This window comes from Ceratina calcarata, unplaced genomic scaffold (assembly GCF_001652005.2).
Source record: "Ceratina calcarata isolate Rehan_Ccalc_2016 unplaced genomic scaffold, ASM165200v1 scaffold114, whole genome shotgun sequence".
Lineage (NCBI taxonomy): Eukaryota > Metazoa > Arthropoda > Insecta > Hymenoptera > Apidae > Ceratina > Ceratina calcarata.
Genome location: NW_017132337.1, coordinates 10,319 through 32,596, shown reverse-complemented (window position 1 = coordinate 32,596; position 22,278 = coordinate 10,319). Strand labels below are relative to the sequence as shown.

The 22,278-nt window shown below is 37.2% G+C and overlaps 1 protein-coding gene across 1 annotated transcript in view; it reads left to right on the top strand.

Moving 5' to 3' along the window:
* The window catches only part of LOC113464063 (uncharacterized), a 49,510-nt gene that overhangs the window by 21,484 nt on the left and 5,748 nt on the right, over positions 1-22,278 (top strand). The window lies entirely within an intron of this gene.

Genomic DNA, 22,278 nt, shown 5'->3' with positions numbered 1-22,278 from the left:
ATCGGCCTTCAAGTCCTGCCCGTTTTCCTCAATGACGACGCGAGCTAATTATTCATCCGTGATCGCTCGCGCCGCACTTTCGCTTCCTTCTACTTTTCATTATCATAACTTGCGACACCGTCTCGCGATTTACCGATTTCAATTACGAAAGGTTACACCGATCGCTTGTCATCGTTCATTGCGAATTTCATGCATTCATTGATGAAATTTGCAATCTGCGGAACGCCGAATGTTTAAAACATCGTCAGTTTCGGATGTTAGACGAAAGATCAATTAAGATTTTATTATCATAACTTACGACATTGCCTCGTGGTTTACTGATTTCAATTACGAAAGGTTACCGCGATCGCTTGTCATTGTTTCTGCATTTAAAGAGAGATTTCCAATGTGCATAACGTCAACTGTATTCAACATTGGGTTTAAACGTTAGGAGAAAAATCGATTCGCATACAAGTCCGCAGTCATCAAATATATTTAATCTCGAATTATCTATTTCACTTTCACGTATCTTGAAATTAAAGATGTATCAGGATTGTAATATTTATAATTACGTATAACTAATATACATATATAAGGTGGAACTCGGTTAGATATATTTAGATTTAACAGTTTTATCGTGCATCAAAATTCGTAGTCGTTAAATAATTATCTATTGTCTTTACATACATCCTAAAATTGAAGATATAAAACGAAAACGAAATTGTATTATTTATCATTTGTGATTAACAAAACTAGAATAATCGGTAGAAATCGATGAAATACATTTGGATTTCACAATTTTGTCTTGTGTCCAAATTCGTAGTCGTCAAAGAATTATCTGTTATCTTTACATACATCTTAAAATTGAAGATATAAAAATTGTATTATTTATCATTTGTGATTAACGAAACTAGAATAATTGGTGGAAGACGTTAAAATACATTTTAATTACGCTGTTTTATCTTGCATTAAAATTCATAATCGTCAAAGAATTATTTGTTATCCTTCGTCCATCTTGGAGCTTAAGACTGATAAAAATTGTAATATTTATCATTTGTGATTAACAAGTCTAGAATAATTGGTAATTGGTAAGCGGTGAAATACGTGTAGCTGGGTGGAGGATATTTCAGTATCTCCATCCAGATCTCGAAGGACACGGAATTGAATAGAGAATGACACGATCGATATCTGGAAATCGTGCTTCGCATTGTATGCGAATATCGCTATGCTATAACATAACGGATCTTCTAGTTGACAATCAGGCTGACCTTAGTCACGTCACATTCTTTTTATCGGTAATTGAAAAATATTTACTCTACGTCAGTTGATGAGAGATTTCTTGTATGACATTTACTTAACATTCTGCATTTGCAAAAGGATTGTCACTCTGTTTATTGCATGTTATGCGTACAATCATGTTTTAAGATATCATGAAATTGATAGTCGAATCAGAATTAATACTAGAACTGCCAGACTAGTAAAAATGGCTGGCTTTTAATCGAGAAATTATAACATAAAAAAGTTGGTAGCTCTACTGTTAAGAATTAACGAATGTGTGAAATTAATGAATACTTTAGCACGGAAATCACGGAAGCTTTTATTATTTTTGTTTTACTTTATCCTCGTTCGATACGATCCCGATAACGAGAACGGGAAGATAGCCACGTGACTTCCGGTGGAACTGTGTTTATGCAGGGAAGGTTGTCGGGGATGGCCGCAATGTCCTGTGTCACGTTTCACCAGCGTTAAGATGCATCCGCGATGGGAACGGCAATCGCGCTTCGACAAACCGCAATTTCCTCCGGGAGTAGCAAAATCAAGGATAGAGTACCTTCCTTCTGTTGGAATGTTTAATCTATACGAGGAATGCAGTTCAGCGAGTAAATTATAATAAATTGTTCATGAAATGATTGCTCTGGCTTAAAATTAAAATAATACATACATATTTATGTATGTACATACGTGAGTGTTCTATCTCTAATTACTTTTATTTTTCGTCATTCCTCTGTATGATTAAAATTTCTTTCTGTCCCATTCCTTATACTTAAAGACATCAAGCTTATTTTTAGTTCAGGTTCATCAGTTCACTGTGTTATCTTCACAGAATGTTATTTATTTTCTCTTTTTTCTTATCCAATTAATTGTTTTTTATGTTCTTGTTACTTGTTTTATTTTTAACTTTATATTAATTTGTGTCATCTATTATTAGTGTCTTCAGTTTGTCACACTTCATTGGTCTTCCTTTGTGTATTCTAAAGTGTTTATAGTCGTAAATGAAGTAATAATTAAGAAACAATAAAAATTAATACATTATGCGCCAAGATTTAGTTTAATCGTTAATTATTTTATTAGTCACTAAGTGTTTTAATATTTACTAAAATTTTTTAAATTATGTACGTATAAGTCAACAGTGACAACTGATGTAACCTGAACGAAAAATATACTGTCAGTCACCGGTGACTGACTGGAGTGACAGGCCGCTTAAGGTATTAAGAAACTACGAGAAATAGAGCTGCACTCTTGCCGCGACATTCTCTATCAATTACGGCACAGATTAAATTTTTAATCAGACTCCCATTGTGCGCAATTAACGATAGGGTTGGGTACATTTAGTCATCAACAGTTGTGGAATCTGTTTGTTCTGGGATTGTGCGCCGGAAAACGTAGAGACCTTCGGCGAGACCTCGATGTTTTAACGAGTCTACGCAAACTACGTTCTACGTATGCGGAAAGAATTCGATAAACACGCTTTAAAATACCGCGTGGAGGCTCGCGCTTAATTCCCCCGACCTTTGCGTGATCAAACACGGAAGATCGATTCGAAAAAACGGACGCGTTCAAGCGGCGGTGATGTTTACCCGCGAAAAGTGTTGGAGTCTCAATCTCGTTACGTAACCGAACTCGACGTAATGGCTGAACGTTCGTCCCCGAGCCGAGACATCCGTTCTCATTTTCGCGCCGAACAATCGCGTGGCACTTTTTTAATCGCTGCCACGGCTTACGCGACGTGGCAACATTTTTACATTTTAAAATCTGGCTATAGCCAAGGAATTAATTATTATTTTTTGTTTTACCGGCATTGTTTCTACGAGTCTCGCGTCAATTGAATTCGTTATCGATCGGGTTCGACGAACTGGACTGTCGGGAGCAAAAGAGAGAACGAAATAAAAAAAAAAAATATGGGAAGGAGAGGCTTTATCTCGGCGTTCAATTATCAGCGAGAGCGAGCGATCTCGGTCACCCTTCAAGATCTGACCTGACCTCGAGTCAGAATTGAACCGTCTCGGGACTTAAACCGCGCGAACGGTGCCGTGCAATCCTGACCAATCAGCGAACAAACAGACGCGCCGGGAATAAAGGTGAGCCTAATTGGCGCAATTCATATTCAAACGAGGTCCACGTCCTTGACTGCTCATCTCGCGCGACAGCAAAACTGATAAACCGTTCGCGTAAAGCGGCGGCGAATTCTCGAACTCCGCGAAGCGTAGATACGCGCAGTAGCACAGTACGATATATTATCCTTGTCACTGTCGGCGAGGGCCGGGGTCGTTCCACGTCATTATCAGACTTTTATTTTGGTCCTATCGCCAGGACGTTGCACCCTGAGGAAGGTCAGGCCGCGGCGCCGTTCTTCCTTCCTTTCAGGTCGGGCAAACGAGAAAATTCGCTTTAACTAGAATTCTGAAATTCTAATCTTTTCCATGAAACATCGAATCCATGGATTAATTCATATCTTTGAATTCTGTTCTTAAGAATTCAACATCAGTTTTCATAATTGTTTGCCTCTCCGATTGACAATACGAAGATTGTGCAGCTCGTCTATCTTCCATTGACATAAATTATGTTTATTTTCGGTGCACCGAATAAACTAAACAGTGAGAACGTGCAATCAGGAGACAATGGAAGCAATATCGAAATTCAGCCTTGGTCGAGGGAAAGGACGGCTAATCGGTGTATATTTAATTATACATATATTTCACGTTATCGCGTCGGCTGTTATTGTCTTCTGATAAGGCATCAAGGGTCAGGCCATTAACTTCTGTAGCTATCAGTGGGATATCGGCTCCTGAAAAAGGTCAGTCGTGGACTTTGATTGTTTTCCAAGAGGTGGTTAACATCGTAGATTGCAAACTGCAGTTTCATTCTTATCTTTCGACTACAAAATAACACATATGTACATATGTAGATAGTCGTCGGTTAAGGAAACAAATTTCTTTTATCATTCAAGCATTTTCACTCATACATCACGTTCACCACATCGAATCTGTAGTCTATAGTGTTATAATAATAATGTTTTATTCTACTCTTATCGGTTCAAGAATAGGACTTGGTCTACATTTTGAAAAACTTAATCGTTCACTCCTCCTCCTGGAAACTTCATATATTTCTATTGAACTATAACTAAATTAAACTAATACATTCTACAACAAACGTAAAATAAAGATATTATAAGAACATGACTAAACATGAAATGAATAGAAAACAAAAAGAACATTCTCTTTCTTTGGTATACATGACACCAAAACACAACTATACTTTCATGATCTTTGCATTTCTTTCTCTTTTTATTTCTTATCCAGCATTCTTAATTTTACTACACGTTCCTCCCATTTCCCTTCTAATATTTCCATAATAGAGCATTCCTCTCTCATTCCTATTTTTATTAGTTTATTTCATATCCAACTTGACTTTTAATTGCTGTTTACCATGAGAAATGATGAAACAGCATTCGATGACGGGATTAAAACAGTATTAATACGTTTACGAGTTTGTCCTTGCACGGTCCCATCGGGAAAGGCGTTTTCTATCGCGCGAGGGTGAAAGTCGCAGCGTAGAAAACGCCACCGCAGATGACGCGGTCCGATAGCGAATATATCTACGTTTGCGGTGAACTCGAAAGTAGCGGTCGAAGGTCGCGTTTTTCAGCCTTGGGTAACACTGCCGATTAAACGTACTTGAAAACGAACGCCTGTCCTTCGCGATTTTTTCACGAGTCGTCAGTAACAAAAATAAGTATCATAATATTATAATTAATTCTGTTTTATTAAAATACAAGATTGAATACATTTAATATGAACATATGTTACTTTAAATTATTAATTATCTTGTGTTTCTATTGATTCACCCTTATATGTATTGCGGATAATTATTCTATTATCACATGCACGAAGATGCGTTTATCTTGCGCGCACGTGACTGAGATTATACATTAAGTAAGTTTTATATCGCATCTCAGTTTGGAGATCCATGAAATATTGCACGTCCAGAATCAGATACATTAGATAAATTGAATAAGCTAATAATTAGCCGAGCTTAAAGGCACTAGAATGAATAGTCGAAAATTTGTATCAAGTCAGGAAACGAGAAATAAATTAAACGATTATGCTTGAGAAATATAATTTATTAAGTAATAATTTTAATACAATCTGAAGCAATTAGTTAAATGATGTATTCCACGGTCTCTCTACGAGGTGTATACAGGTTGTTATCCATTGAAAAGCAGCAGTGGGTGTACCATTCATGCTCTCGCCCTGTAGGGTGTGTTCGGGACGATCCCCTCGACCTACTTTCGCCCGGAGTCTACTGGAAATCGAAGAGGGTCAGGCTCGATGACAGGATATCCTGAGATCGTTACGTCGCGTGAGAATGCAATTTGCCGCCATCTAATTTACTGTCGTTCGTCGAGCGCACTGCGTTGTTAGCAATTCTCAAGTTCACGGGTAACAAAGACAATGGCAGGCTTCTTATCGCACCGCACGGTCGATGCCATCACGTTGCCTCTGATAACCAATTTCTTTAATACAATAATTCCCTGTGTTATGCGTGTCTCTTTCTGCTTCGTCGTCTACAGAAATTCATTTTTCTTATAAAATAATAATTATTTACTTTATATAATTATTCGTATTTTATTTTAATTCGTCGATGGAACATGATTTCTCGATGCAATGGTAAATAGAAGCGCTTACTGTACAGAAACGTGACATAGGTGTTTTAATTGCTCACCTCGACTTGTTCGCAACACGTTTTGCATTATGCATTTCCTCAATGCCAAGGTAACACGTTTCGTCTGCGATTAGGGGAACGCTGTTAATGCCACGAGCTGCTACCGAAAACGATTGACCTTACGATTTACGATACCTTGGTGCTCGCGAATAATACGTGGTTCGCGCACATGTGCAGGCATATCGTTCAATAAGATTCACGTGCACGGCTAACATGTGACCAGAGGACGTAGCCTCGGTGTCGTAAGCGAAACGTCGCGATGGAAATACGGTGCAAAGTCGCTGAGAAATCTGCTGTTGACGACGAATTTCATTTTGAAATATACAGTGCTCCTAACTTGAACAGCCTCCGATGAAAATACATATAAAAGGCGGCCCTTTTATGTAAGGCCACCTAAATATCTCTTCAGCTTATTGTCACGCAAAAAATATTTTTCTCCAAGGTCATTGTTTTCAGTTATCAAGGTCATCGGTGTTTTTTGACACAATTACATTCTTTTATTGTTGCATCGTGTGTACTTGATCGAAAAATACATTCAGATACGTATAATAACATGATTTTGAAATGATCTTGATCTTCCGGTTACGCGATGCAATAATAAAAAATTGAGTTATGTTTAAAAAAAACACACACCGATAATCTTGAGAACTCTGAGAAAAATGACTTTGGGGAAAAGATATTCTTGCCAGATATTGTCTTTTTACATCATGCACATTATATAATAAATATTTTTTGCATCACAGTAAACTGGAGATATATTTAGATGGCCCCACTTAAAAGGGCCACCCTGTATATATTTATTAAAGACATAAATTGTAGTCAAAATTCTTGATCACTAGTTAGATTGATTTACAATATGAATTAGTAAATATGGCGGTAGTTTATACTGTTGTGCAAACTTGGAAAATACGTCATTATTCTAAATAGCAGAGGCTTCCAGTTTCCACATGAATAGCCTCAAGTGTTTAGTCACAGTTAGTTGCTGTTTTGGAATAGATTAGAGTACATATATTTGTAATAATTCCACAGTTAACAATTTTACATACCTATCTTATTTTATTTATGTTATATACACTTTGCTAGGAAAAAGTAGTTTGAACTGTTCGAGGCTATTCAAGTAGCATATATAAAAAGATAGAATAGAAATTGTTATGCTTTAGAAGAATCTAAAAAAATCACAGATGTTCTGATTAATGAATTATATAAATGACAGAAGACTTTTTTCATTTTTCCTTGAAATTATTATTTAAAAATATTCCATTTAAAAGAGAATTTTATTAAAAGTAATCGTGATTTATTATGCTGTGGTAATTTGGAATATTTGTCAGACTTGTGTATATCGTTTCCTCTTTCTAGAAAAAAGCTAAGAACGTGATTAGGCATCATTTAGCGTGATTATATGTCTCAGCAGTAAATCATTTCTTTATCCAAGTACTTGTGCAAAATGTGCCTTAGTTTCCAAAGCAGACTCATAATTAAAAGAACACTCGAACGAGAGTCGATAATTGGCTACGAGTTTTATTGGTTACAGCGTTGGTAATCATTTTATTGTCCATCACCCTTGCTGAATTTTTTCGTTGCCTGCCGAATGGATAAGCCGATTCGATATCGGTTTACGATCCGTTTATCGTTATCGAGAAAAAAATTAACGCGTCTAGGCGCCGCCGTGTCGGGTTCCCTGATTTTCTTTTAACTCGTCACAGATAATAATTGAACACGTATACGTCGTTCGTTGAGAAAAATTCATTAATCGGTGAGTAATGCACGTCCCGTATAGACGCAATTACTTCTGTGTAAATATAGCATTAATTCGACTCGATTAGATTCTCTATTGACCTTCCACTCCTCTTCTATTTCCATCCGTGTTTCATTTTATAGATAATACATACATTAATCTGACTCTGCGAGCGCGTACTGATTCCATGTACTACATGCAAGAATATTTTACGATTGCCAAAAACAGAGAGTCAAAGAGGTTTCATTGAAATTAGTAATTTCGTATCTAGTCCTTGAATAAAATTTGGCACGTAAAAGAATTCGTGCAATGAAAATCAGTGAGTCTTTTGCGTTCTTTGAGTTCCATCGACATTCAAGGATTTTTTTTTTATTAATTTTATACAAAAGGTAATTCGTCGAATTAGAAGGGTTTCATCGAAATTCTTAATTCCCTATTTAGTTCTTCAACAGAATTTGATGCGTAAAAAAATTCATGCCAGCTCTTTAAGTGCGCACTGCTTCCAAAGGCATTGACGAATTTTTTTTTATTCATTTCATGACTACAAAAAATAATTAGAAAGGCATTTAATCTGTAAACGACATTTGACGAGTACGAAAATTCATACAATGTAATTCAGTTCTTTGAATACTCCAAGTACATTGAAGAATCTTTTTTATTGATTTACGATTACAAAAGTAAGGCAAATCTTCACATCGCAATTTCTATTTATTGGCTTTTTTTTGTTTTCAATTTCATAAAATTATAGAAATAATAAATTTCATAAAATCATAGAAAAATAAGCCAGTGAGTAGAAAATATGTCGTGAACAGAGTTTGGAACATTTACTTCAATTCATCGAATCAGAAAAGTTTCATTGAAATGACTAGTTCAGTTCTTGAAGAAAATTGGAGACGTAGAAAAATTTATGCAATGCAAATCACTTATGTTAGTCAAATATATCGAAGAATCTTTTTTCTTTTATTCCACAATTACAAAAAATAAAGTAAGTATCCAGTTGGAACAGTGAGTTTAATTAATCGGACCAGAAAAGTTTGACTGAAATGAATTAATTTAGTTTTTGACGAAAATTTGACGCGTAAAAAGACGAATGAAAGAATAAGGTAGAGATAAAAGTCTCCCGCGTTATGTAGATATGTGTGCGCGTGGATGTTTACGATCTTGTTTTCCTCGAAATTTTCATTTCCTTGAATAATTCGAACGACGGCGAGATAGAGGGATCACGTGGATCGGTACCCTTGAACTTGCCGGGTGCTGACGCACCGTTTCCTAACGCTAATGCGACTATTTGCGCCATGCGACTGATAACACACGATTGTCATTCACGTGCCGTTTCGTCGCCTTCGCGACCTTCACTCGCGAATCTATATTATACTTCTTTCTTTTTTGCAATTTATGCGTCTCGGGACTCGTACGATCTAATCGTCGCCACGTGGAGGAGACTTACGGAAACGTGAACCGCGGAATGTGTGGAGAAAGCAATTAAGTTCGTCCGACTAGTGAATTAATGGAACTGTAGCACGTCACAGGCTTCAATATACTTTATTAATAACTAGAAAATGAATTCATAAATAATTATAAAATAATGTAATTAGAAAATGAAAAATTATTAAAACGTATCAGACGTTACAGTTTTTCATTCTATTAATCATTAAATGTATTCTGATAAATGTAACCATCGCTAATTAATAGATCGGAGGCTATCGTGTGACGCGAAATATTAATAAATTGAGAAGCTGCACATTAAATAGAAATATGTTTTATCAGCTAAGCGTTGTAATATGCAGTTTACAGTTACATCTAATTTTCTTGTAAACGCGAATTTAATAACAGAAAATCGGTTTCGCTCAATTAAATGTTAACTGACTCCTGATATCTTTTAATAGAATGCAAGGAGTTAATATAAATGTAATTAACGAGGGTTGCTTGGTTGAGGTACGATAATTTCGACGATTACGCGAATTGAACGTAGGTGCGTGGATAACGCATATCTAGCAGTGCCAAGGACGCCGATCATCCGTGATAACGAGGTACGTTATGCGTTCGCGTGAAAACCGTGCACCCATTGTTTCGCAATTTAACAAAGGAAATCGATGAGTGTGAACTGGTTTTTATTAAAAACATACACCATGCGTTTCATGTATTCTTGTTGATCTTGTAAACATTAGAGAAGTCTCTCTTTTTTATATACTGACAGTAGGAAATAGAAACTCTCTCATTAATTTTCTTTCAATCGCCTAATATTAAGGTTTGTAGTAGCCTTTAAATAAAAATGAAAAAAGTTATTAAACATTCGTTTCATTCGCAATAATATAGAAACGGGGGGGTCCACGTGCCCGTGTATCGGTTTTATCTGGTCACGTGGAGAGAAAATCGGAAATATCGGATGCCTTTCGAGGAACTGTTGCAGCAACTTCGCCTTGTTTGCCTCCTCCCTTCTTTTTATCTCACTTTTATTTGAGTTGGGTCACGGTCATACACACGTCTTTCGCTGAAACAGCGAGATTTTCGCTTATCGTTGCTTCGATTTTGAATTCAGAACGAGATTTGCATATCTAGGATGGTTGAAAAAAAATTTAGCAGTCGATCGTATGGAAAGTTCTGCTACGCTCGTGTTAAATTTCCTATTTATACAGTTATTATAGTTGTTGAAATAAGGAGTTTGTTTACGATCTTGTTTTCCTCGAAATTTTCATTTCCTTGAATAATTCGAACGACGGCGAGATAGAGGGATCACGTGGATCGGTACCCTTGAACTTGCCGGGTGCTGACGCACCGTTTCCTAACGCTAATGCGACTATTTGCGCCATGCGACTGATAACACACGATTGTCATTCACGTGCCGTTTCGTCGCCTTCGCGACCTTCACTCGCGAATCTATATTATACTTCTTTCTTTTTTGCAATTTATGCGTCTCGGGACTCGTACGATCTAATCGTCGCCACGTGGAGGAGACTTACGGAAACGTGAACCGCGGAATGTGTGGAGAAAGCAATTAAGTTCGTCCGACTAGTGAATTAATGGAACTGTAGCACGTCACAGGCTTCAATATACTTTATTAATAACTAGAAAATGAATTCATAAATAATTATAAAATAATGTAATTAGAAAATGAAAAATTATTAAAACGTATCAGACGTTACAGTTTTTCATTCTATTAATCATTAAATGTATTCTGATAAATGTAACCATCGCTAATTAATAGATCGGAGGCTATCGTGTGACGCGAAATATTAATAAATTGAGAAGCTGCACATTAAATAGAAATATGTTTTATCAGCTAAGCGTTGTAATATGCAGTTTACAGTTACATCTAATTTTCTTGTAAACGCGAATTTAATAACAGAAAATCGGTTTCGCTCAATTAAATGTTAACTGACTCCTGATATCTTTTAATAGAATGCAAGGAGTTAATATAAATGTAATTAACGAGGGTTGCTTGGTTGAGGTACGATAATTTCGACGATTACGCGAATTGAACGTAGGTGCGTGGATAACGCATATCTAGCAGTGCCAAGGACGCCGATCATCCGTGATAACGAGGTACGTTATGCGTTCGCGTGAAAACCGTGCACCCATTGTTTCGCAATTTAACAAAGGAAATCGATGAGTGTGAACTGGTTTTTATTAAAAACATACACCATGCGTTTCATGTATTCTTGTTGATCTTGTAAACATTAGAGAAGTCTCTCTTTTTTATATACTGACAGTAGGAAATAGAAACTCTCTCATTAATTTTCTTTCAATCGCCTAATATTAAGGTTTGTAGTAGCCTTTAAATAAAAATGAAAAAAGTTATTAAACATTCGTTTCATTCGCAATAATATAGAAACGGGGGGGTCCACGTGCCCGTGTATCGGTTTTATCTGGTCACGTGGAGAGAAAATCGGAAATATCGGATGCCTTTCGAGGAACTGTTGCAGCAACTTCGCCTTGTTTGCCTCCTCCCTTCTTTTTATCTCACTTTTATTTGAGTTGGGTCACGGTCATACACACGTCTTTCGCTGAAACAGCGAGATTTTCGCTTATCGTTGCTTCGATTTTGAATTCAGAACGAGATTTGCATATCTAGGATGGTTGAAAAAAAATTTAGCAGTCGATCGTATGGAAAGTTCTGCTACGCTCGTGTTAAATTTCCTATTTATACAGTTATTATAGTTGTTGAAATTAGGAGTTATTACCAGACTGCGAATATTTATACAAATTCCTGTTTTTACAAATAAAATTAGAGAAACGAAATGCATATAAACATTTGATTTTTAAACAAAGATCTTCTCGTATAAGGAAGACTAATGTACTTCCATGAATCGATATTTTGCATTATTTCTGCCTAGTGATAACAAAGTAAAAAACGTAAAGTAGACTAGTTCCTTAAAAACAGTATAGTGACAATAGATAAGCGTCTATTATCCTTCTCACTACCAATTTTATTTGTTTATTTCATGTTTTATTTCTGTCGTAACACTGGTTGCTAAGTTTTCACTTTATTATGTGCACACCTTAGTATGTGATTTCAAGGTCTACATTGTACTTGGTTTGAAATGATCTTAATAACCACTGGGACGTGACTCTGGCATATTAACACTACTGAATTATCTCCTACTACTAAGGAGAAAAGATCTCATGGGACATATGTATATTCCAGTGGTAGTGAAAGGGTTATTCAAACTATCTTGTCGCTCAGATTTTTAAAATAAACGAGATTCTAATGTAATTAAAAAAAGTGTAAGGGCTTGAAATAGTCATCGATGATCATTCCCTGTGCATAATAATGAGAAGCAGAATAAAGTTAGTTCGGTTAGAAAGAAAAAAGTAACTTCATCAGCTACTTTAACCCTTTATCTGGCAAGCATTGAAATTTCAAATGAATAAATTCGAGAGTTATCCAAGTTGTGGAATTTCTTTCACATGCAAGCTGCTAGAAACACATGTTGCTTGAGGTCAATATTATCAGATAAAGGGTTAAGGATCAGTCGATCGCGCGAATGGTTTCGAAACTGGTTTAAGAAAGTGTAGAAAAGTGAAGGTCGCTCCCTCGGTTTAAAGAGGAGAGTTTCTTTTTACGAGTAAGGAGACGATGCTCCCGAGATAGATCTAAAAATACTGTCGTGATGTATCTTCATCAACCTTCATCCCGAAAGGTTCCCGGTGGAGAGCCCACCCTCGCAATACATTATTAAACACGTCCGCCCCTCGTCCTCCGATGCTCCCCGCGTGACGTGACGAGAAAATCAACCGCACCGGCAATTTACCTCGCGATAAAAATTAAAGAGCTCTTTCTTCGAGTCGACTGCTCTACGTGACGGGAATGAATCATGAATATAAACAAAAAGCAGAGAAACGTGAAGAGAAGAAATTGTAGTTGACGGAACCCTCTTAATTGTCTGGAAGAGCAAGTTCAACCTTTCTGGAGAAAGGCTTTCGAAAAAATCAGATGTCAATCTTGTTAGAACCAGAGGAAAAAAAACTGGTTTAAGGAAATTGTTTAAGAAAAGCAGAGGGAGGCGTGGAGTTAAGCTCCTGAAAATTGTGGGATTTTCCCGAAAACGAGAGTGACGAGGATGATGATATAAGGGAAAGTACGTGGAAAGGTATCATTTTCACTCTCGACCTCCAGACCTCCCAATAACACGCACGTGGCAATCTGCTTCTTCTCTTCCAAGGACGAACCGCGTATTTTCACCGTCCTCGAAGAGGGTTCGCGAGATTGAAATCTGACGTGTGGCAGAAAAGAAAAATGGACCATCGAGCAAACTTGAATTTACCAAGAAGCGTGTTGTTATAAAATATAATTTCTTGAATTTCATTCTATTCATATTTTGCTTAAAACATAATTCTTCGAGGAACAATAAGTCTTTCAATTGAAATTCGAAGAATGGCGCGGTAAGAAAAATTCTGAATAAATCAGGCCAATTAAATCTCCGCATAAAAGAATTCTCGAGCATTTTTAATCGGAATTCTATCAAAACGGATCTCTGCAAGGGTCTGGCGTCGTAGGATAATTATTTCGTCCTTGTTCCGGTTAGTTAATAGGGGTCTCTCGTTTAATTACCAAATATTCCAAGCGAAAGGAGTAAGGAAAACACGGAGGAACTAAATAAAAATGCTTATGACCGAGGGTCTAATCTCGGTTTGCTTCGTTCGTCGTAGGAAATAGGGAACGAGAAAAGCCTAACGTGAATTCGAGGAGCGACGAGAAGACACGTCTGTGGCAGGCCGGAGGTCAAGGCCAAACGGATTCGTCGAGAAAGTAGCTGTTATTCATTCAGTCTTTTTCCACCGCCTTTTTAACGCGATACTCGTCGCTCAAAAATCTCTTTTAACTCCTCTTGAAACGGTAAAGAATTTTTCCTACATCCCAGATGCAAAAATAAACTGTTAGTAAAAATAAGACACGGAGACAAATCGTGAAAGTCGAACGGGAGAATTTCATTTGGATGATCCTTTGACAAACGGCTTGTCGGTTGAGAAGAAAAATTAAACGTAAGGAAAGATCAATCTTTGTTTGGGTGTAAAAGTCAAGTCAAATGGTATTCGTGATAAAGTCCTAAGGTGATATGTGGGATGATTTCATCAAATTTCTACAAAACTTCCCTCGGTGGGTCTCAGAGCAATTTCTAACAAATCCCTGATGGTGTCAGTAACGATTTAATAAAAAAAAAAAAAAAAATACAGAAGGGACTTACACTTTTAGGAAAATAATCTCTCAAAGCTAAAAGTCGTAATGGCTCGTAGTTCTCGAAAACGATATTGATAAGCAATGCGCATTGTGTGAGGGTTAAAATAAATTCGAGCAAGGAACTGATTCGCGTTCTGTTTAAATAATTGAAGCCGCAGTTGGAAATAACGGTTAATTATGCACGCGGTTCAAGGGGTGCGGTACGTCTTTTCTCAAGGGTTGATCGAAAGGTCAGATCTGCGAATGACGTATGAACCTGACGAGATATTTTTGTCCGCGCCGGCCTTGAAAATTTTTAAGACGCGAGCCTTCTGCGTCAATGAAAGCAACCCCTTGGATTATTCAAAGGATTCTCGTTAAGACGACTTCAACCGTGGCATCGTCTTATCGATTAACTATTTTTTATCTCTGTACCGATAGTTTCACAAAATCGATGGTACATAATAAATGTCCCAATTGCTGTTCATTAGCTTATGATCCCATCTAAAAGAATAATAGAAAAAAAGTTAGAAATTGTTGAGTGAATAAAAATCGAGTCATTTACTATAATTCTTCTTATTGTCTTCTGTAACTATTCTTAAAAAGAAGTCACGTAATTTTAAGCATTATGCTTGTATTTTATCTTTTGCAATCACTTCTAAATTTTAGTCCATTTCTCTCTGTATTATATTTATATTTTTTTTTTGCAATCTCTTCTAACTTTTAATTGATTTCCCTCTGTGGAAACTCGAGTTCCTTTTAGTTATGCTACAACTTCAAACGATTAAAGCAATCGAAATGTACCTAAACACGTGGATCCTGCATCATCTGTAAATAATATCCTTCTATCATTTGCAAAATCAGAGTAATAGAATTATCCAATTACACTGGCTCGTCTTAAAAGCGATTGATATTTCGAGCACGTAGCACGAGATGAGACGTTGCGAGGATCTTCTAAATGGATTTCAAATTGCAACCCTTTAACTCCTCGAACGTCTTATATTTGAAGCTTTGGAAATCTACATTCAGCTGTGATTCATTTACTAGCGAAACGAAAAGTAGAGTGGCTCTTTGCCGGCTGGCGGCCTGTTGAGAAGACGCGAAATTAAATGGGGTAGCAGGTTGCATTAAAGGGGAAAGTCCTGACTCCAGCATCGAGCGTTCGTTCCCTTTTTAATAACAGGACTCTTAATTAATTTCGTGCAATCACCCAATTCTGACGTTTGATTCATCTCCAGCCGGAGATACTCTGATTCCAAAATAAATTTCTGAATTACATTAATTAAAATATTTTCCAAAATTACATTTATAAAAATTATTGATTATAATATTGATTTTGATATTGATTGATAATACCTTCTATAAATAGTTCTGCTTTATTAAAGCGAGAATGGTCAATAGTTTCAGAGTTAAAAGTCAATGAGAAGTATATTGTACGTTGATTTAAAATAGTGACAACCGCGTGGCAATATCGTTTTATACGAGGATTGATTAATTAGCAGCGCGTGTGACAAATGCTGCAAATAGCCCGGTGGGCGTAGTGGACGTCGCTTTTAACAAATGATTTTTCATCCTTCACATTAAAATTAACATTTCCACTTGTTAATCCCTGTTTTAATGAGTCAAAATTATTTTCGGAAATATCTTGATACAATTTTTTTTCCCTATTTTTCACGTCAATGATTATTACATTCTTATCGCACGAGTGGTTTTATTAACGATCTATCTATTCTAATTTCTCTGTTCTGGCCGAGCTACTCATTGCGGGGTCAAAGGTTGAGCTTTAATTGAATTGGGGAAACTGGCGCAGCACACAGGCAGCGTACGTTTCGACGTAGCCGTGTAAATAGCTGCCTGTTGCTGCGCTGGAGGGGTTGGAAAATGTGGTAGGTCGTTGCTAGCTGGGTTGTGCACCCCGCTCAGCAGGCTGCATCGATCCGCTCGGCTCCCATCCGGTGCAACAACCCACGCGTACGGACTGACCCCGGACGTCCTTGTAGCTTCGCGGAAGGATATGGACTTTCTGAACCGCGACATTTCCAACGAGAGAGACCGACGCCCCGCGTCGATACGTTTCCACCACCGGATGTCCCGTCGACCGAAAGTCGTTAGCAAGAATTTGTCTTTCGGCGAATTTCGGTGGATTTTTGCCTCGTTTCCAGGACGGTCTTCCATCGCTTCTCCAGGGACAGTTTTCACTCCCGTTCACAAGCGTTTCAAAATATTTCCGTATTAATTATAATGCATATTTGAAGTTTAGTTTTGTTTAAATGTATTTGGTAATTTTTGTAAGGAAACTAAATCAAAACTACGTTTATTAATAATCCGGATTTTTAAACGTAGCGAAGTTGCAAATGACACGAATTGACTACATTGAATTTGAGTCCTAAGCTTTCCAACGGAAAAGTCGTGCGTCAAACAGATGGCATCCATTCGTGCCTTGTTGATTGTACGCTTCCTATGTACCTCTTACATTTTTATGTATTTAGGAGAACGTTGCTCGCGATTCCTAGAAGATTACTTTTAAGTAACGATCTACTTTGATGATTTCCTGGAAGTTGACAATAGCAATTATTGTTCGAAACGTTAAACTGATACCGTCTCGTATTCTCGTTCGTAGTAGAGGATCACTGAGTCGCAACTACCACTTAACAATCGAGAGATGAATTTAACCATTTATGGATGTAAAAAAACGTTTATTCCCGGTATTATTTTAAAAAATTAATTATTAATAAATTGCATAAATTTCATCGTACCGTCGCTTTGACTCACCCAATGCTGGGTGTTTAATTAAAATTTGTACGCACACGTCGTACTTTGATACCTGTTAAATAACTTGCAACGTAACTGTGACAAAAGGAAAATCTGACAAGCGAAATGAAATGTGGAACGCGAAATACCTGTCAACAATATTTTTTTATTCTAGTACTTTGTAATCATTTTCAAAAAAATTGTTAATCATTTATGGATCGCGGAACTCGCCAATGAGAAAGCAACTGCTAACCGGCGCTTTGATCGAATTGTACCTACGATACACGTGACACTTGTATAACCTGGATATGTCAAAGGTTACGCACCGTTCTAAACATGGACGTCACAGCAAGGATACGAACAGTCGTTGAAATCAAGTGATAGTAACAATTTTCTTTATAATCGTTCGTCTAACAAAAGCGAAATTTTCCAAATTCTATTCATTAACATTTTTTCATTGTACGAAAACTTAATTATTTCGGGAATGTATTTTTAACATCGTAATAGGAAAGTATTTCACAAAGGAATCTCAAGGGAACATGCGACAAGTTGCTCTTTCAATGTCCTTATGCAACTTACCCAGGAATTCCTTTGGTTATAAACGAGCTCTCGTGCACAGGCAACGCGTCCTGGAATATGTCGAAGGGAATTACCGTATCAAATGTTAGAGCTTATCGTTATAAGTGACCTCAGCGTGACTCTTTATTATAAAATTCTTGCTCAACTTCTCTTATTATAAAATTCTTCCCCGAATTACGCGATACAAATTCCAGCATGATAACACGAACAAATCCAGCGTTTTCTTGGTTTTTTTATCTAACAATTATTTATGAATTATTACGGGACGTAGTCTGATAACATAAGTCTGAATTAGCGTAAATTAGGATAACATGGGAATGAGTTTAGGGTCTCGCAGTGTCGCGATGAAATCATCCGGGAATCAGTAGTGGAAGGAGGAAGACGAGAGAAATCTTAGTCACCCGCAGATTATTCATGGCAAACCGGCACGGTTACAAGAATATCAGTGTTAATCGGGGTTAATATCCAGTTTCCGGTGAGGCGAACGTATCAAGGCGATCGACGTATTGTTCTCCGGCTCTGCGAACTAGAAGAGTCACACACATTCTATATCGCATTTTTTATTTAAATATAAAATCTCCCGAGGAAATTCATAAATCAGCTATGGAGTTCTATGAAAGCAAATGCATTTCAGATAAAAAATTGTTTTGCATATTCATTCAGCCTTCGAAGTTCCATGTATTCGTAAAATTCTAATATTTATCATGCGATTATTTAATCGTCGAAAGGAGTCGTTTGTCACATTGTACTCTCGGTGTGTTTAAGTTCATTGAATGAAGCCTAAATTTACGTAGACGTGTGGACAGATAGACATGCATAGCGCGGTTTGGTAGCCTCAAGCCACTCGCCAATTGTGAGAAGTAGAAGAATCGTGTCAAGGTTCGGCGTCTAGTGCCTGGCGTTAAACTGGCATTAAGTTCGCGTAGGATGCAGTCTTGTAGAGACACAGGTGCTGCACGCTCGACGATAATTTATCGCAAATAGGAGAGCCAGCGCGATGATCCGCGAAATTAGTTGGATCGTCCCAGTTTCGCGAACGACTGACACATCATCGCGTGCTTCGGATTCTTAGTACACTCTCGCTCATAACTCTTGGGGCATTATCGTGAACCAGAGGCATTGGAACATTGTAATAGCACGGATGAACAAATGAAAATTTGAATGTTTCATTTATGCATACAGAGTGTCCTAAAATTCGTGGAACATTTTTTAATGGGAGGTACCTGAGGTGATTTTTTTACAAAGGAAAATATTGTTCAAAATCACCTCGGGAACGTCTCATTAAAAAATACACCACGAGTTCTGGGACACCTTGTATAAACCTCAACTGTTTTAATCAGGGAATCTTTAAAACTGTTCAGGATTTGTTATACAGGGTGAGTGTGTTAACATGTCGACTTTGAATATCTCTTAAGAATTTTTAAACAAATGTTGCATGGCTTTCATGCGGTGATCTGTTTTTTATTTCTTTGCTTCTTCGCTTTGCTTTTTTATCGAGGTATGAAAACCACCTTCAATTTTTTAAATAAAATGTTTAATATTCTTCGTCGGATTTCAATAAAGCATCAAATTCTGGGTATATCAATAAGAGCTTAAAATGAATAATTATTATAAAATATTTGTAAAACTAATTGTATTCCAATGGTTGTTCTTTACGATCTCTGGAAACCATGGAACATCGTTATGAAAATTTTTATTATGCACGAATTATTTGAAGCATTGTTACGAGACTCACCGTGTGTAATAGCTACAAGTTTGTAATTAAGATAGTCCCTGATTTGGAATATTTGTCAAACTTTGCCAGACAATGAGCACTGGTAAGTGTCATAGAACTTCCCTTCGCGCTGTCCATTAGAGCGGCGTTCTAGATTAATGCTGTATGCCAGACCGAGCACGTGGCCTCTACGTATACAATATCGAAGTTTAGTCCAGCGCGGACCTTGGCACCGTTCCGGGCGGTTAGGGTGACGAGGCTGAAGCGGCGGCCAGGCAAGAACGCCGCCTAAGGTCTCACAATTAGTTAATAATTCCGGTAATTTCTTGTCGACCGGCTAATTGAAACGGGCCGATCGGAACAAAAGTTTGAGGCACTTACGCAGGCTCGCGTCGTCGTCCACGCGTCCAAGTATCTCCAATTGTCGTCGCCTAAATGGAAATATTGCGATTACAGGCTTATTGTCCGGCCGGCTGCTTTTGTGCTGGTCGTTATCCCATTTTTTCCTTGCTCTTGTTACCGGGGGCTTGGCATTGTGAACGTTTGTGTGTCAAGAACGCTATTATTACATCGCGTGGAAGTAGGAGGAATTCAATTAGCGATTCATGTCGCGAATAAAAATCGGCAAAAATCCTGTTCAGGCGCGGGATCCTTGGACTTGGAAGACCTTAATTAATTAGTCGAGATATTATAAACAGGAAAAGCCTGCGCCTCGTTCTTCGTAAAGTGCAGCACCCTTGGCTGAGAATTACTGCTCGGCGCGGCGCAGCTTTTAGGAATATTCGCTGGTTGGCTGACTAGTTGCAAGGGTTAATGGTTTAATTAATTTTGCGCCGCTTTCGCCTTTGTAAGTCGATTAACCGCGCCACTTTCGTCTTTCCAAACGGTGCCCCGGCATGAAGGAACGAAGAATTTGATCTAGCGTCGTCTTTAATCATCGCGCTCGCTCTAGAGATTTCATTTTGCTACATTTTTATCAATATTATTTGATATATTTCCGTTGTAATGTAAAATTTTTGATAAATTCATAATATAATGTCAATTATCATTTAAAGTATGTAATATTGCCTTTCTCAGTTTTACAATTTTTGTAAATAATACAATTAAAAGTCACGCCTGCTCTAAAGAGCTTATTTCACATTTTTATGAATTTTTTATGAAATGCTTATATGATGACTCGATAACTAGAACGAAAACATGCATTTGTCAGTCTGACAATGTTTGTAAATGACATAATCTCTGATCGAGTATTTTACGACACGAAAGAATGTTAATGAGGCTTGCGTAGGGCATACGAAGTTATTCTCTGCAAGCTGCAAGATACCGATCGGTTTTCCATCAAACGGGAGATCACCTGTTTGCTTCGTATGACGATCATCTGGTATGCGAGGGATCGAGGTGGTTCGTTTTGAACGAAGGACGATTTCACCTCCTTTCGTCACTCTTAAGATAGTCCGGGCGCAGAAGGTAGGCAGGACCTTGGAAAGGGGGTCGCACCTGCGTCTTACCGTTCCTCGTGGTCTCCAGAGGTGGAGACCAACCTCGAAAGCCTAAAGTGATACTTACGTATGCGCATTTCCTTTATTTCACTCTCCTTGATTAACAGACTGTGGGCTCTTATGTAAACTAAAACATTTGTGCCAGTTAATTAAATAAGAGCGTGCACAGGTAATATGACGTCTTTTGTTATGTACAGTTTGGGACAATAATTCTCGTTCCGGTATTCATCCCTTAAGAGGATAAGACCTGAAGAGATTAATAAATTTATACCGCATTTTTTCAATACTGACGTTGATTTTGTTGAATCTTGATGTTTAATAATAATGCCTAATAACCATATAAATGTATATAAAAAATAAACAAGTATTTATTGCATAAAAAATAAACAAGTATTTATTTTTTATATACAAGGAACATATTTATTCACATGGAATGTGTAGGTATAATTACAAAGCATCTAATGTCTTTGAAACACATGGATATAAGTAATACCCTGAAGGCTATACACATTAAGGAGCAAACTAAATCTGCATTCCTTTTACCCTCTTTTTATAATAAGAATCATGTAAACGCCAGATGGTACATTTAGAAAATGAGACATAGATTTATTACCATGTTCGAGTTTTGTCCCCATAGGGAAATTAACACAATCGACGACAGATCAAGAATCATTGAACCTTAATTCGATATTTTATATTGTTTGACGGTTCATACTTTCTTTGATTTAATGTTCAGATTTGTAATCTCGATCTCTCACCTGGATAAATTTAAATAGAAAGATTTATTGTACGAAAATCTGTGGGAGTGATGCATGCGTTTAATTACACCGTAACTCGCAACTTCTATACCGCGTTCCTCTTTACTGTTACACTTGAGTGCTCGCCCATAAATAATTGTCGCGAATGGAGGGTAATCGGTCCGCGGCGAGCCATTTGTCTATGTTAAGTCAGAGAACGGGGAAACGAGTGAGGAGACGTTTCGCACGTTCATTGAGCGATTAATTTTTTAACCGCAGAGGGACACCTCCGAGGTATCAGGGAAACGTGCCATTAAAACGAGATTAACAGAAACTATTTTTAACTGAACGGGGTTTAAAAATGTATAATGAATAGCTTACCGGGGATACTGTTAAAAATCATGTTGATACATGACTGAAAATGTAAAAGTCCAGTACGCAATTTCTTTTATTTTAAGGATGTATAGGCTATATACTTAAACAATGAATTTGTTATTATAGATTCCTATTACTATTAAAAAGCTACCTTCATAATTTTAAATCAATTCATGGGTTTTTTAAAAAATTATAGTGACTTAATATTTGCATGTACTCTTATGGTAATCAGCAGTAACCCAAAGAAA